The sequence below is a fragment of the Setaria italica genome, chromosome I (assembly GCF_000263155.2).
Source record: "Setaria italica strain Yugu1 chromosome I, Setaria_italica_v2.0, whole genome shotgun sequence".
NCBI classification, from domain to species: Eukaryota; Viridiplantae; Streptophyta; class Magnoliopsida; order Poales; family Poaceae; genus Setaria; species Setaria italica.
Genome location: NC_028450.1, coordinates 5,774,350 through 5,788,695, shown reverse-complemented (window position 1 = coordinate 5,788,695; position 14,346 = coordinate 5,774,350). Strand labels below are relative to the sequence as shown.

The 14,346-nt window shown below is 45.0% G+C and overlaps 1 long non-coding RNA gene across 1 annotated transcript; it reads left to right on the top strand.

Moving 5' to 3' along the window:
* The first annotated feature begins 7,783 nt into the window (after nucleotides 1–7,783).
* LOC101785675 lies at nucleotides 7,784–10,341 on the top strand. Its single transcript, XR_214436.3, has 2 exons — nucleotides 7,784–8,507; nucleotides 9,122–10,341. It is a non-coding gene; the product is annotated as an uncharacterized LOC101785675 (long non-coding RNA).
* Nucleotides 10,342–14,346: the final 4,005 nt, after the last annotated feature.

The window sequence follows — 14,346 nt, the reverse complement described above, 5'->3', positions numbered from 1 at the left end:
GGTCACATCTAATAGCCCATATACTTTGTCCTCATCTTTTGCAGTGCACTCATATGGGTGGTAGAGATCCATGCATGGTTGGGGGTCCCTCTCATGTGTTTACAAGTGGCGTGAAAGGCCTCCCCCCCACCACACACACACACACACACACTGTGCCCTCTGCTCCCAGCATCAACATGAGTAGCTAGAGTGGATGAGAAAGATTTGGCGATCTCCAACAAGATAGAATGATGGTCATTTGCATGGACTCGCTACTACTGTTGCAACGTCGCTGTCATGAATAGATTAAAAGTTACCTCTCTTGCTATGATAACCTAGATCAAGCATAAACATCCGAAAAATTAGCAACCGGTCTCTTCCAACCTTTTCTTTTTTTGAGAAAAAAAAAAGCTTCATGTCGAATCAGAATCATGATGCTTCCTCCGTGTAGAATCTCTCAAGATTGCTTGTACCGTCCACCTGTTCCTTACAGTAGGCAATAGGCCAATAGCAAAGAAAAAACCGGATGTTTCAAATTGTAAGTACTTTTGGTTTTTTTTTTAAAAACATAGATTTTCTATATACTAGAGAAAGCTAGGAAATGTTACTCTCGGAGCAAATAATTAAATATAAAATTTCGCGGTAGATGTAAATAATCTCGGATCAGTAACTAGATAGCCAGTGAGTAATTACCACTAATGCTTAGGACAGAAGAGATGTTAAGACGACGCTAACCTCGGAACCTCCCTAACCTAATCAATGGCCGCCGAGACGGTAACATCGCAATTATGCCTCATGATCTCCCCATCCTAATGCCGTGGATACCACTCTAATGACCGTCATTACAGCTTGTTTTCACCGCGAAATAACCGGGCATGTAGTCGATCGCAAGCTATCTCAGCCGATGAAATTCATGGCCGGCGTGGCCTTCGCTTTGCTTGCCTTGGTTTCCTTTTTCTTTTTTTTTTACTGCGACGACTGGATGGCAAGGACCGTGTCTCTGGGTCTGACGCTATCGCGGTCGGCGCCCGTGAAGAATCAGAATCTCAACGGCGGCCACAAAGCAACAGCCCGTACCGCACGCACGCCGAGCACGTACGACGGTTACACGCACACCCTCGCCGCGTCATGGACGACCAAGTACGTGTACGTCGCGGTGAACATTTTTTTATCCCTTCGTGTACGTACGGCGGCGTGCGGTAAAAGAGTAAAGACGGCGCGCCCCGCAGTACAGTCGTACAGACGAGAAGGCGAGCCAGGACTCAGAACAGCTTTCCTTGCTTCCGTTGCAGCGTGCAGTTAACTTTGCTGCGGCCTGCTGCACGAGTTAACTCAACTGCTCGCAGTCTGGGGGTAACTGCGCCGTACTTTTAACTTAACTCGGCCTGGGTTTTGATTAACTGCAGTTTAATGTGGGACAGAGATCGGCTGGTTCTGAAAGGGGGGGGGGGGGGGGGTTTGGTTGCACGAACAGTTGAGTAAATATAGATTAATTACAAAATTAATTGTGTAAATGAAAGTTAATTCGCGAGACGAATCTATTAAGTCTAATTAATGGAATTACAATTGATTTTGTAATTAACATATATTTAATACTCCTAATTATTATCTAAACATTCGATGTGACAAGGACTAAACTAGTCCCTAGAACCAAACACCTCCTGCGATTTACATGAATTGATGGGCCTCCATGCATTTATTTCTCCATCCATCATCACTGCACTGCTCTAGCTTCCAGATCCTGCAGGTCCTATGCATGCGGGCACAGCTGCTTCTTTCTTCTTCCTCTTCATTGGTCTGCACCAGGAGTGATGGCCGGTAACTCGTGGCGAGAAATTTATAAGAAGATGGCTTCCAACTTTTTTGTTATGGGGAAAGATGTGATCAAGTTACTGCTGCTTAAAATGTCTCAGTTAGTGGTTGGTGTAGTACAGCATTGTGCTGTAGATGTGTGTGTGTGTTTTCTTTTAAAAAAAACAGTTGTGTTATGCTTCGTTATATTGCATTGTGAAACCTAATTTGTATGAATATGTTTGCTGACTTTCATATGCTTTTTTGTTCTTGTGGCTCCTACAAAGATTCAAGTCTCGTATGACGGTATGAGTGCATCATGACATAGCCAAACGCTCCTCAATTAAGAAAAAACATAGCCAAGCACTAGTTGGTGGTCTTAAATAAATCCCCAAAGAAGATAAAACATGTCAGGCGCTATTGCTATGAGTAATATTTATATTGCACCGCTCAAAGAAGTAGGTTGTAAGAATCACATTTGCAAAAAATGAATTCTTTCTTCTTCTTCTTTGCGAAATCCGCAAAAGGAGTTCTTCACAATACCACAGTTTTATTGGACCTATATCAATAATGTGCATTGTAGTGAGAATTCCAATCTCAATACCAATTGAAAATACTTTACGTTTATCTTTATAGAGAAATAGGTGTTGTGCTATAGTAGTGTATGCTTCTTGTGTGGGTGTTTTTGTTGGGAAAATAAATGTTGTGTTTTGCTTCGTTATATCGAACTGGTTGAAATCTAGCTTGTTGTGAAGAGGAGATGCTTCCCGGTTTTTTGATACGATTTCCTGCGGCTCCTACAACGATTTAATTAAGCCTCACATCAAAACATAGACAAACACCAGCATGCGGTCCTAAATAAAGTCCACAGAGAAGATTAAAAAACATGTCTGGCAGACTGGCACTATTGCCATGTAATATTTACATGCACCCCCACAAAGTTGTGCGCATAGGCCTATCATAAAAAATCCCATTCACAAAACGATTTCCTAGCATGCTTTTATTGAGCTTCTCGATAGTGTGTTTTATAGGAAGAATTCCAATATCAATATAAAAAATACTTTAGATTTATTTATCCATTTATTTCTGATATAGAGAGAGCGTCTAAGTCCAAATAAATAGGAAAACAGCATTTATAAACGGGGGATTGAATTCACCGTTGTACTTGGGCGTACTGCAACCAGAAGCCTGCAGGTGCGAGCGGGAGTGGTGGTGGGGCCCGCGCGGGGCTACGCGACAGCGTGGGGGCTGAGCGGGGGGTAAAGATTCCGGGTAGCCCTGGGGAAGATTCCGCACTCAAACACCGCGTGTACTTTGGCGCGGAAGGGACCCACCCCGCGTGTAGGCGTAGCCTTTTCTTTCTTCCCTCTGCTGACTGTCCGTCCGTTCCAACGTTTCCACCAACCATTGGCCCGGAACTATTCCTCCGCTACGCGTACGCACTACCGCGAGTTGGTGTACCTGTACTCCAAATTGAAAAAGTTTCTAAAAGTATACAGTATATTCCGGGGCTACATCATCAGTTCATCACTTGCTACGTAATCAGCGTGTTATAAAGCCGAAACAAGAGCTTGCAAACTTGCTACATAATTACTCCCTCCATTTTTATTTATAAGACGCACACGCATATCAATATTCAAATTTTACAATCTTTAACCAATAATTTGACTACTAATTTTTATTTTTATAATGCAAATTTTATATGGTTGGATTCATAATCAAATATACTCTACAATGATTATAAGTTTATAACCATAAATAATATAATATAAGATATATGAATGGTCAAAAATTTATTTGGAAGACCGTGCAAAATTATACCATGCCTTAGAAACATAGATGGAGGGAGTAGTTGGCTAGGCTCTTTGTGATGGTTTGAGTTGTACAGTTAATAGGGTGCTTACTTTTTTCAGATTCACTTTTATCAATTAATTGTATTATTTCTCATCCGGTCTGTGCCAAGAGGAATTCGTAAGAGTAGAGTGCGAGTGTATGCATTCATAAGAATAAGTATATGTTCATATATATTAGAGTTATGCCTAAGCTGTGTTTAAAAATTACAACTTTTCTAAAATAGCCCCACCCATATTTAAAATACCATTATGGTATATTTATATTCAGAAAGAAGTTTAAGAAGTCTAAGATGTGTATAAACGGGATGCAAGTTGCAACCTTAGTCGGAATGTCTACCTCTACCATATGTGCCATTGACAAAAATGTCCTTGGTTTGGGTCCCATGACCTGATGGCCTCCCCGGAAAAACCCAAGGCCAAATGCGTCATTTATCGCATTGCCCTGTGAATAAAAAGGCACTTGGGGCAGGATGCGGACGCTGCATTCTTTCACACTTCTCCCTCAATTACTTCCAAGCTTGAGCTCCCTGAGAAGAGCTCTTTTGCCACATGACCAATACTTCTTGCTCAAATATTCGTGATCACACTTCAAGTCAAACATGGAAGTTTTTTTTTTGTATAAATGGAAAGAGAGACCTATACCATTTGTGACATACTATACCGTCAGCTTGAAATGGTATGCTAACAATGAATATTATGCCGGTCGCATATGATCGATCACGCTCGTATGCGTGACCGTTGCCTGCTTCATTTTACCAATGAAATGATGCAAGGGTGGGCTAGCTTCATCTCCATCCAATCCAATTGGTCGGATCAACCATAATTGGGCGTCGCATGTTGTCCCATGCAACAAGAGCCTTGCCAATTGCCATGGTGCGCTTGCCATGCCCCACTTTTCACCAGCAGGGAGATACAATTATTCAGGCCCCTGTACCACATGGCCACACATGGAAACAGTAGTGGCATATAATTGGGACGAGCACTAGGGCCAGGTCACTCACTGGCGCCGCACGTTGACAAAGGGAGGAGGTACTCCACTCCTCTCACTGTTGTTGGATAGAATGGAATCCTTCACTTTACCACCACTACCATATCTGGAACCATGGATGAATACCGCATGCTACCAAAATTGCACACTAACTAGTAACTAGATGATGATGATGATGATGAGAGTATGAGACCTTTTCATGATTTCGTTGGAATTTTCCGATGCATGAAGCAAGTGTCATTTCCACTTAACACTATCTTGTTATGAAGATAATGCATACTGTAGTTCCAGATAAGGTCACTACTAATCTGAGTTGTAAACAAGTCCTAAACTTTTGTGGCAAATAAAAAAATAAAATAACCTGGCTGGTCACTGAAAATTTTCACTTTGTTCAGATGAATGGAATAAACTAGAGAAAGAGAAGTCGATGGTAGAGGAGGTACTACAAGTCAGTAGCGTGCAGTGACAGTAAAGTTGCTGGCTTTGCTCCTTTCCCAGAAGCAATGGGTTTTTTTTTTTTACTGCTTCCCCGGTCTCGTCCACGCAGAAGCATCCCTCCACAGAAGCTGCATTTCCCGCAGCCACAATGATTAGCAGGCCGCCCCCACAAAAATCCCATGCTACAGCGCACGAATCTCCGTGCAGCATCGCAATTCGCAGCTGCAGATGTACTACTGATAATTCTTTTTTATATAAAAATCAAAGATGAGGACTGGAGTTTATTTGCAATTCCCAAGCAAAAAGTACTTGTTCAACGTACTACGCCTGGAGCTAGCTGCAGTAGATGTCTGGCCTGGCCGGCCGGCACTGTTGCGCCATTGTTGCACGTGATACACGCTAACATGGTTTGGACGATGGAAAAGTGACGTGCTACTTCGTAGTTTTGCACGCTAACACGATATACGCGTGCTGTGCAGCCTCTGTGCGATTGCTTATTGGCCTGCAAGAATTTCGTCGTCTTGTGCACCAACAGTTCAACACCGAGCCACGAGCTGTGTGCACGTACTGTACAGAGATGCTCTGATGTGTCTATCTTTCGGTTGTGCAATCTACTGCCACGCATGCCGAAATTTTTGCTACCAGCAAAAAGATATTCCTACTGGTGGTACATACATACCGTGGTTGCAATATGCCCGCTAGCAGCTAAAATTAGCTAGCAAAAGATACTTCCTTCAATCGTAGCGTAGTTCTAACGAGGAAATCTAAGTTGGCACTCTCCTAATTTTTTTTTTGTCGCCTATGGATGGCCTCCTCTATTCTTGATAGCTAGGTCCCATCCTTTTCCTCTCCTATCTTCCATGTGACGGTGTTCTAATCCTAACGAAACAAAGTATTTTTCCTTACAGAAAAAGGAAATGGTTTAGTTTTTAAAGGAAAAGGAAACGGTCTAGTTTTTAAAGAAAAAGTTGAGTCCAGAATCTTACCGGTAGAAGGAAGCTTGACTGCAGGACTCACCCGGAAACCATACAAAGATTTAGTTAGAGCTTAACAAAACACTAAAAAACAACCAACTCGAAACCTGTAAACACAAGCACGCAACTAAACACACCTATTACCGAGCAGATGGGCAACTCACGCAAAAAAAAAAAACACTGAAAAAGCACCTACACCGAATGAAAACTCAAACAACAACACTATAGTATTATGGAATACCGTTACTCCAGTACTAGCAATCATCTAATCTCAACGCATAATGGCGTATAGTACATCATCAACGATGCACTACTACTATTGTGCCGCGCAACTTCACACCCCAATCCAGGAAAAGCGAAAGGCTGAGTAACCACCGGCAGATATGGTAAACTAACCACGAGCGAGTGATGCCCGCACTACTTTTCAAACTGACTCAACGACGACGACCGGCAAAGCAAAAGCTAGCGAGCTGATTCTTTTCCCCTCCCTTTCAGGCACGACCGCATTAATTAACCACCGCTAATTACCGCCCATTCTCCATTATTCCCTTCTTCCACCCTCCAATTTTTTTTTTACCTCGGCACCATCCTCTTTTTCCATCCTTTTCAGGGGAACTCCACCGAGGGAGGGAGAGGCCCCCGAGTCTTTTGACGCGCCACGCCGCCACCCCCTTTCGCGTCCGGGCGAGCCGCGGTGCAGGTGCAGGTGCGGCGCGTTCGCGTGCGTGGGGGAGCGCGCGGGGGCTTTCCCGGCGGCTCGGGCGGGGCGCCGCGGGGCCACCCGGCCGGCGGGTTCGGGTTTGGCAGCCTCGCTCGCGGTCGCGGCGGCAGGCGACGTGCCTAAAAAGGCCCGGAGAAAGAGGTGCGGTTGCTTTGCCAAAAAAGGCCGGGGGGGGACGAGAGGGGGCCGGGATGCGTCGTGGACTCGTTGGTGCCGACGTGCCAAGCTGCCCTGGCACCTGGCGGCGCCGGCGGCGTTCGCAGCAACGGCAGTCACAACCCACAACTCACAAAGGGAGATTCGCAACGGCAAATTCTTTTGCTGAGAAGGCTTTTTCTTAATCATAAAAACAATTCTTTGCTGAACAAGTAAGATAGAGTGCGACTGCAGCATTTCATTTACTTATATTCGTTTGGATAGGATTGCAAGATGCGTACATCATCTTGGTCACACAAAATTTTTTTGCTGACGCCAACACCACGCTTGACCAAAAAGATTGGGACATGTTTGAGTTTTGAGATGTTTCCATTTTCGAACCTGCCGCGAGTAAGGTTTCTTGGGTTGATTAATTGGGCCGCAGACAAGTGCCTTCCTTTCGGCCCACTCACTGGGGTTAAAAGGCCTCTTTCTCGGCCTTTTTTGAGATCCAAAATACGGGATTGATTTCTCTACATGGTCTTCTGAAAACGGAAACAACATAAATAAGCAAAATAAAGCACAGAAAACACTCATTACATACTGTAGTACAAAAGATTTTAATCAACAAATCCTGTTTTATTCGGCCCATCAACAAATCCGCGGGCGCCCTATGGCTGGTCTGATAGACACTCAATTGCACGTGAACCACAAACAAACCAAAATTTATTTGGAGAAAGGAAGGCAATGGAACGGCATCCAAATCATCAACGTAAGCTGCATAATCAAAGGTACAGAATCAAGATTCGTTTCACCCACAGAAGATTTCTTAACGACTTGCCTTCTACTGCAAATCCAAATCGACGACTGTTGGCCACCGCCGCACCCTCTCCCCAACTGCTAGCCTTGCCGTGGGCTGCAGCTTTACGGCGCTTCAGCTCGACGACGGACGCGGCTGAGCATCGTTGGGCGGTGAGGGGGAGGCGGCGCTACTGGGGCGAAAGCGGCCGCGGTTCCTGTGCATGCGCCTCGACCTCCGCCGTGCTCTGCCTTCTCCCTGGACCCACGCTGGGAGCAAGTGCGTGAGCAGCTCCGCGCCGGCATCAACGCTGCCCACAGCGCCGCCTCCCAGGACTGCCGCATGCCGCTGGGGCCCCGGCCCCGCAGCCCCCGCACGCGGCGGTCTCCGAGAACCACCGCGACCCTCACTCGCCGCTGCCCCGGTCTCCGAGAACCGCCGCGAACCCTGCTCGCCGCTCGCTGTGGCTGCCCTGTGTTGGCGAGGGGACGGGGGTCACCACAACGACGCTTCGAGCCTGCGAACGATCCATTTTTCCGTTCCATGTGACGAAGGCTCCAGCCGAGGAGACAAAAGATCGAAAGATGTGCTAGGCCGAATAAAACAACAGAAAACGGCCCATCAACAAATCCGCGCGCGTCCCGTGGCTTATAGGGTTTAGGCTGAACTTTAGCCGCAGCTCTAATCAACCCCCTTGATTCCGCGTGACCCCGACGCGAAGCACCGCGGGGTCCTCCCGGAGTCCCCCCGATCCCCATTCCCGACCTCCTCTCGCAGCCTCCTCCGGCGATGGGGCGACGATTTAAGGGGCGTACAGCCTCCAGTATAGGTGAGCTTCCCGCCCGCCGTCATCCTCCTCTCTCAATCTCACCCACGTCGGAAGTGAAAACTTCAGTAGCTATTGAGGGTAGAACGGAAACCCTAGAGCGGATCCTTATAGCGGTGGGGAAACAGAGATCTGGGGAGGCGATTTCCACGTTCACGAAATCAATTTGGATCCGGTCACACAGATCCAGTCAACCTGCTGCTTCCTCTGCATCGGCGAGTTAGAATTTGGGGGCTGTGGGGTTGGAGGCGGGCTTAAAAGAGGTAGGGCAGGGGGGCGGTGGCCGCACCGACGAGCCGCGTGCGGGCACGAGTGCTGTTACGGTGGAGTGGGTTAGCTGTGATTTGACTGCGGCAGCGAATCAGGCGGAGGCAAAGGGTCTTCAGCCTCATGCCCAGGGCTGGCTGGTTTTACTCTTAATACATGAACAGGCGATTCGTCTATGTGCATTTTTTCTTAGCAATCCTTCTTGCTTAAGTTTGCTTGACATCTTGTTTGCAGCTGGCGAATTGAAACATCGTGGGCTTAGTTGCGTACTTGTGTTTACAGGTTTCGAGTTGGTTGTTTTTGTAGTGTTTCGTTAAGGTCTAACTAAATCCTTGTATGGTTTCTTTCAGGTGCTTTCAGAAGATTAGGTATCAAAGTTGATGGATAATGCACCTAAATATTATGGTGTTCTGTCGATGGCCCTTAGCTTGAGAACCTACAAGAAGATTCGGTCTGCCTATCGAGTTAGGATTGAGAAGAAAATATTGTTGGAGTCCTTAATTAGGAAAGCTAAGGAAGCGTGTGAAGCAGAACAAGTCCAAGCGTGTGAGAAGGGTAAGGTGCACGGAGAGTCAGAGCAAACTCCTCAAGAGCGTGTGATGTTTGCTAATCTCTGCAGGATGATTTTACCTGTGATCTCTGCATCTAAGCCACCTTATGTGAATGAGCTTCCTCTGCTGAAGGGTCTCAAGAGATCCTGGGACTCTGCTTTTGAGCCAAATGTGCTCAATAAGTGAAAGCTTATCACTTGGTGAGACTGGGAGTAGGAGGATTGCAAGAATTTCTGGAGCCCAGCCTTCAACTTCCAAAGCCATTGTGCCATATAAGCCTTTTCCTCATGCTGTGCTGCTGAATCAGAACATTGATGTTGATAATATGGATGATCACAACATTAATCTGGGCATATCTACACTGCCTCCTCCTTTGACTGAATCTGTAGAGCAAGTTGAAGTTCTTGGGATAGAAGCTAGTCCCTTAGGTTCAGTTGGTGATGGCAAGGATGAAGCAGAACTACTTTCAGCTGAGCATTCAGAGCAGAATATGGTTAATATTATAGAGAATGAATTAGGCAAAGTGATCAGGCGCAGTCCAAGGATCGAATCCTGCTTATCGCATTGGAGAGGTGGTGCAAGGCGAGGGAGTTCACTATGCCTGACCTTTTAAGCATTCATAGATTTTTGTTTTGGTGGTCAAGCCTTCGTATATTGTAGCGGCTTGAGGCTTGTTGGTCAGCTGGACAAAAGCAGACCAGTTTCTGCGACGACATAATCTTTATGAGGTTAAGTTCTGGAGTGATGGTGGTTATACACTTCTATTCCCAATAGAAAAGTGGGGGTATCGTTCTGAAAATTAATGGAGGTAGTAAGAGGTCACAAAAGGAAAACAAGATAACGGATGATAGGGCATGCACACCAAGCAAACAACATATATAACAGAGAATACACCGATAATGGGTTGACAAATTGCACTTTTATATATAACAGTAGAAATGCCCGTGCGATGCTACGGGTCCTTACTTGCTCTCACGTTATAATTCGCTTGTTCCTAATATATTGGTTTCGCTTCACAATATGTTGGTGCGTTGTACCTAGTAGTCCTCTCTTTGCATGTATAGTAGTAGAAGATATTTATGGGTGGTTTCATACCATCTGTTTATTACGTGGGATCCACATATGGAAATAAAAAAAATTCACCGCTTAACCTCCGTTCTATCCATTCATTCAATTTCCTCTATACTCATCGTCATCCAGCCAGTTGCCGCCTCTTCGTCCATCGGCGCCTCTTCTTCTTGTTTCCATCCACCTCCCTTCTACAATCCACTCCAAATCATTCCAATCAAGTGCAAAATCGAGCCCCCAATTGCTAGATGCCCCCCTTCCTGGCGCCATGCCCTCGCTGGCATATGACTCTACTTGGTTTACTGCAAGGAGGCAATCACCTCCTTGTTTCCTTTCCCCTTCCTCCTCTCTCCTTCACCCCTTAGGTCTACGTGGTGGGTAGGGCGTGCAGCCCGAGGGAGCAGCTGCCTGCCAGGGCGAGTGGCAGTAGTGCGTGGTGAGCGCGGGAAGGGTTGGCCACGCGAGCGATGGAGTGGTGGCGCGCGTCCCGCGCCGCCGCCGGCAAGCGCGCTGTGTGCGCGGGACAAAAGAACAAGAGCAAAGGCTGGACCTCGGGTCAATTGCAGTAAAGTTTGGGGACCTTTTCGCAAAATTATTAAGAACTATTCCAAGTCCTGCGGGTTGATTATGAAAAAGTTGAGGGATTTTTTTACAAAACAACCATGATGGTCGAAAGAAACAACCGCACTTTAATATATGGTGTGTGTGTACACACACTGTTTTGCTGTAATACACCTGGGTGCATCCTGTATGTAGAATACACCCAGGCCGGTGGGTGCATCAGGTTGGAGCAACCAACGCACTGTTAATTTGTATCTTCCACCTACCACGTAAACCTACCTAGCATACAAATTCCACCAGACTGCATGCATGGAATCTTTTGTTGGTTCAAATCTTTGAAACGATTTTTTTTCTAAATCGTAACCTAGATTGACAAACCGTTTGTTGCATCTCACTCAAAAAAATATGCTCAATAAAACTAGATCCAATATGGATATATTTTTTTTATCATTTAAGTGAGTTGCATATCAATGTACTACCGATTGCAACTCTATCTACCACCGAGTTGCAACTAGTTATAACTTTGTGTATTATATGCATCTGGTCACCATAATCACGTCATGTTGCAATTCTGAGTTGCAATCATACGTTGTTGCAACCAGAGTACCAACCGTGTTGCAACCAAGTAGTAACTAGTTACAATCAGTAGTAACTGGTTGCAATTCTATTTAGTAGGAAGCATATCTAGGTGCAATTAGAGTAGCAATTGGGTTGCAACTGAGTATTAAATAATTGCAATCATAAATAACAAGTGCTAAATAGGCTACAATCAAGTTGCAATTGGGTTGCAGACGTTCTTGCAACTCAAAGCACATCTTAGTTGCAATTATATATTTGAAAAAAACTTCATCAAATATAGCCTTCATAGATCTCGTTGTGTTAAGCATATTTTTTCCAACAACCTGCTTCAAACGGATCTAAAATCGGACTTGCAGTTTAGGAAATATCGCATTTTTTGTTTAGAATGAAGAAAAGATTTCCTGCGTGCATACTTCCTGGTAGGTGGGTTGAGTTCTGAGGTGGCGTCATGTGATTAGTTGTCTCCATTTAGTTTTGCACGCAGGAGTATGGGCTTTCCTTAGCGCGTGAATTAGCTAGCGCGCGGGACGTAAGGTGGGGGTCTGTGCATTTGTTGTACAGAATGCACCTGGGTGCATTTTAGCCTCGCTACGGCCGGTCATAGAATAGCTTATTCTGTAGCCAGTCCATTCAACACATTAGAATGGTTATAATAACTTGAATGGTTTCAAACAACAATGTAGTCGACTGACTGATCATAGACTAGCTTATAAAATAGTCAGGCCATCTAACCAGCCACCTACCGAACCGGGCTCATGCTCCTGGCCCGCTGGCCGCGTCTGTTGCATGCGCCAGCTGAGCAGGTTGGAGCCGAGTTGCTGGAACACACATTATCTACGATGATTATGGTAAATAAACACGCAAAGATCCGGTAGTTAATTCAGGTTGATTAGTTGACGGTTGTCGCGCAAAATTGTGGTAACTCTGCATCCTAAAATCCTAATTATCGCCTCGTGACTTCCAAATTCTCGTGACTAATTCATGGTAAATTCATTTTGTTATTATACTAATTGGTTCCTTGAATACACACAAGATTGTAGTAACTCTCTATCCTAATTATCGACTCGTGCCATCCGCATTCTCTTAACGATTTCGTGGTAAATTCAACTCATCGTAATAGTAACGATTTCCTATATCGTCACTCTTCTCTGTATTACGACAGTTGAACATCATGTCTTTTTCGGAAGCGTCTAAATATTTACCATATATTGCACGCACTAGTTCTACATATATATCAGAATGGTCTCGTTCTCTTAACACATACGGATGCTTGATTAAAAAGAAAATCACGTACACACGCAGCACGTACACAAACCTTGCTTGCTCACGTATTATCGTAATCCAGACCACTAGCTTGCACGCACGCCACAACTGTGAACTCAAAATTTCCGAAACAACCGTCAACTAATCAACCTAAATTAACTACCGGATCTTTGCGTGTTTATTTATCATAATCACCGTATGCATAGTTAATGTGTGTTCCAGCGCCTCGGCTCCAACCTGCTCAGCTGGCGCATGCAACAGACGCGGCCAGCGGGCCAGGAGCATGAGCCCGGTTCGATGGGTGGCTGGCTATAGAATACTCTCCTAATTTATCAGTATCTTTTCCGTAAACGTGTCACCATGTATTAATTTTCCGTCAAGCATTTCTCTGTGTCTCTCCGGAACAAGTACACTCGCGTCACCTTGATCTGATCCGATAAGCTAACAAAAAAATTACGTCGCTGGCAGGAAACGTCAAGCCAGATCTACCATGATGCCTCCAGGATCCCAATGGCTTGTCTTCTGCCGAGTTTCTTATGACGCTGCTGCGCCGTTTCAAGGAGTTGATTTCTTGCAAGCATGATCGTCTTAATCCAAGTGTAAATTATGTTAACTTCCCAGACAGAAGTATCGACAAGACCACTTCTCTTTTGTGCATGACATCATCACTGCCATCAGGTAGACATGAGACATGACAAACGTCAGTGTTTAGTTTTATAGCAGTCTCAAACTCTCAATCCTTCCAGTACGTACGCTATACGTGTGTATTTATACTACTACTTGTGTCAGAACAAGTTCGTCTGTACTACTACATGCTTAGCCATAAATGTCCATGCGTCGCTTTCGATCTCAAAGGCATTTCCTTGTGTTGTGTCTACACAATACAAGCAACAACATTGCGTCAGTATGATGTTCTTATTTTTGATTGATTACTCTTTCATGTTGAATTTATCGTTATTAAGATATGTCGGCTAGATCTTTTGAAGATCCTCGACGTAGGAGGTATTTGCGTGTGTGTATGTGAACGTTTATGTGTAACCGAAAACATGCGCACCAGGTAAACTGGTCAGAGAAAACATAGAAAACCATGCTGATAAAACTTGTATAGTTTCTTCTGATGAAACAAAATCGATTGCATCGATTCGCTATCCTTCCTCAGATGTTTGGGAGGAGTGGGCTAAACTTTAGCCCTGTCATATCGGATGTTCGGATACTCATTAGGAGGACTAAACATAAGCTAATTACAAAACTAAATTGCAGAACCCCTAGGCTAAATCGCGAGACGAATCTATTAAGCCTAATTAATCCATCATTAGTGAATGGTTACTGGTTACAGCGTAGCGTTTGATCATGACCCTAATTAAGGCTTATCCACATCTTGAATACATGCGACTTAGCCCTAGGGGGTTGTGTAATTAATTTTTGTAATTTGGACTACTTCTCGTGTTGGGTCAGATTAGTGTCCCAAACATTTCGATAGGATGGGGGCTAAAGATTTTAGGCCCCCCCCTCCCAAACACCCCCTTAATCGCAAGCAGTGGGTACTGGTCTGT